The sequence below is a fragment of the Pteropus vampyrus genome, unplaced genomic scaffold (assembly GCF_000151845.1).
Source record: "Pteropus vampyrus isolate Shadow unplaced genomic scaffold, Pvam_2.0 Scaffold201, whole genome shotgun sequence".
Classification (NCBI taxonomy): Eukaryota; Metazoa; Chordata; class Mammalia; order Chiroptera; family Pteropodidae; genus Pteropus; species Pteropus vampyrus.
Genome location: NW_011888982.1, coordinates 877,472 through 881,080, shown reverse-complemented (window position 1 = coordinate 881,080; position 3,609 = coordinate 877,472). Strand labels below are relative to the sequence as shown.

The window sequence follows — 3,609 nt, the reverse complement described above, 5'->3', positions numbered from 1 at the left end:
TCCTTTCCTTTCCTTTCCTTTCCTTTCCTTTCCTTTCCTTTCCTTTCCTTTCCTTTCCTTTCTTTCCTTTCCTTTTCTTCTTCTTTTTTTTTTTTTGATTTCTTATTGTTTTAATTACATTTGCATTAGAAGCAAGAGGAATGTAAGGAAGGCAAAGGGCAAAAATAAAATTTTAAAAAGTATGTTTGTTGAGCCTACTCCTTTTTATTAAACAAACAATTGCTTTCTTGGAAATTCTATAGGCTTCTACTAACAGATCATAGCATAGAATATGGAGCATACTGCCTATAGCTGCAAAGTATTGACTCAAACATACGTATACTTAGAATGTAATACCTAGTGTATTATTTTTTTTTCTATGCACCTACATGGTATTAATTATGGACCCTCTTTGGAAAATAAAAAATCAATAACTTAAATATAGCTAGATAAATTGATTTTTAAATCAATCTCAGAGTGATAACTGTTATGAAGGAAAAGATAAGACTCCATGTTTAAAAAGTGATTGATGAAAGAGGTATACGATCTTGAATTCTATATCCAGCAAAAATTATTCTTCAAAAATAAAGAATAAATTAAGAAAATTCCAGATAAACAGAAACACAGCAGATCTGTCTTGCAAGAAATACTGAAGGGGCCTTTCAACCTGAAATAAGTGTATATTAGACAGTAATTCAAATTCACATGAAGAAATAAAAAGCACTGGTAAAGATAACTATCAGTAAATATAAGACAATATAAATGCATTCTGGTCTGTAATACTTTTCCTAACTGATTTAAAAAAACAACCATATGAAGAAATAATTTTAAATATTTATTGATTGTTTTATGTATGAATGATATAATTTGCATGACAATAATAATGAGGAGGTAAGCAACAAAGCTGTAGAACAAAATTTTGTATGTTTCTAAAAATTAAGTTGGTATTAATCTAATCTATACTGATTTGAGCTAAAATGTTAATCATAATCCCCAAGGCAACTCCTATAATAACAAAAAATAGAGTAAAAAGTAATAAGGGAACTAAAATGGGACACTAGAATTTCTGTATTTTACACACACACAAAAAGTCAGTAATGAAAGAAGTGAGGAACAAAGGTATGACATAGATAATACCTATAGCAACATGACATAGAAATCTCAACTTAATGGTAATTACACTAAACACAAAGTAATTAAATACTCCAGTAAAAGGCAAAGATTGGCAGAATGAATTAACAAGAACAAAAACAACAAAGTGACATAATCTAACTATACATTGTTTATGAAACATAGGTTATATATATATATAAAATATTAAAAGGTTAAAAATGAAAGGATGGTCTACAGCCATGCTATCCTGAACAAACCCGATCCCGTCTGATCTCGGAAGCTAAGGAGGGTTGGGCCTGGTTAGTACTTAGATGGGAGACCACCTAGGAAGACCAAGTGCTGTAGGCATAAAAAAATATATATAAGGGATTGTAAACTGACAAGATCCTTGCAATCTGTGAGGTCAACCAAGGATTGCCTCATCTAAAAATATAAAAAATAAAATAAAAGGATAAACAAAGACATCCTAGGCCATAGAGAACTGAAGTATACATACCAATATAAGATAAAATAAATGTTCATAGAAAGTGTTGCTAGTAAAAAAGTTGTGCATTTTATAATGCTAAAATATTAATACATCAAGAAAATGTAATTATAAGCGTAAAAGCACCTATATAAAGCAAGAACCTACATTCATTAATGAGTTGAAGAGCTAGGCAGAAGATAATAAAGGAAGGGAAAAAAAAAGGGACCTAACAGATATATATAGAACACATACCCGTAATAGCCAGAAATATTCTTTACAAGTGTATATGGTACATTTTAGGATAGTCCATATACAACAATAAATTAAAAATGATTGAAATCATACAAAGTATGTTCTATAACCAAACATAATTAAATTAGATAACAATAACAAGAAAAAAATTAGAAAATTCTAAAATTTGGAAAAATTAAATGGCATATGCTTAATAATTAGTAAATCAAAAATCACAAAAAAGTAAAAAATGCTTTGAGATTAATGAAAACAAAAACAAAATATATCAAAATCAATAGTATGTAGCTAAGTGTGCTTAAAGAAAAATTTATATCTATGACATATACATTAAAAAAATTCAAATTGAGAATCCAAATTTTCACCTACATAATTAAAAGAGAAAAAAAAAAACAGAATAAGCAAAAAGAAGGAAAAAATGCTATTAGAGTGAGAATGAATGAAATAGACTATAAAAAACAATAGAAAAAAGTCAATAAAACTAAAAAATTATTTCTTAAAAAGATCAGCAATATCAGTAAATTTTTAGACAGAATGACCATGAAAAAAGATAGAATATTCAATTTTTTAAATCAAGATTATGAGGAGACATCACTAAAAGTTTACAAAAAAATTTTATTTACAAAAATTTATTATAAGCAAATATTATAAACTATGCATGTCAACATATTAGAAAACTTGAATAAAAAACTGCATAGAAAGACACAAACTACCAAAACTGACTAAGAAGAAATAAATAACCTAAATAGATCTACAACACATGCAGAGGTTAAATTAGTAATTAAACAACCTCCTATAAAGGAAAATTCAGGCCAAAATGACTTGCTGTTAAATTCTACCTAATATAGAAAGAATTAACATCATTCGTTATGAAGACTTCCAAAAATAGTAAAAGATAAAAAAAAAATGCTTCTGTTATTTTATGAGGCCAGCATAAAACTAAAAAATAAAATAAAACAAAATAAATCAAGAAAAATACAGATTCATATGCCTTAGGAATAATCCTCGAATTAGGAATAATAATGACTCAAAAATCCTCATTAAATACTAGTAAACTGAATTTAGCAATATAGAAAAAGGATTACATACCACAACCAACAGATATATCTAGGAATGCAAGTTTAAGCATCTAGAAATGATGTCATTTTGGTAATTCTACATATGAATTAAATGCTCTTATATTTGCATCTTAAACTGGAATTGCACCATGTATAGATAAATGAAAAAAATTTGTAGTGTGCCAAGGAGGGTGAAGTTATGGGAGTGCCTTATGTCATCTCTGTTGAAACTCAACTCTGTGGTAGTTGTGTTAAAGCAGCCATAGATAATACCTCAATGAATGAATATAGCTATGTTCCAATGAAACTTCATTTGTGGTCACTGAAATTTTATTTTTAGTTACAATACAGTACAATTCTCTGTTGACTTTTTTCCAACCATTTAAAGTTCAGAAACTATTCTCAACTATAGGCCATACAAAAACAAATGTCAGATGGGATTTGGATGAAGGGTTATATTTTAGTAATTCTTAATCTAGAGAGAAAGAGTTATAAAACAAGGATGTAGCTTATTACTAAACCCTTGTTTATTCTAAAAGAATAATGTTTTAGAGGAAGAGGAGATTAGGAAAAAAAGAAAGGATGAGTAGCCAGAGAGGTAGAAAGAAATTCAGGACAGTATAGTAACTTTGTGAGGTACAGGCAATTCTTTGGAGAAGTTTTAGTATTTGTTTTATTATTTCTTTCAATAGTAGCATGCTACTTGGAAGATGCATTTAATCAGAAACCAATTAAAAAAAACCT

General features: G+C 28.2%; 1 pseudogene; it reads left to right on the top strand.

The window, feature by feature from the left end:
• The first annotated feature begins 1,321 nt into the window (after nucleotides 1–1,321).
• Nucleotides 1,322–1,440, top strand: LOC111746779 (annotated as a pseudogene).
• The last annotated feature ends 2,169 nt before the right edge of the window (nucleotides 1,441–3,609 follow it).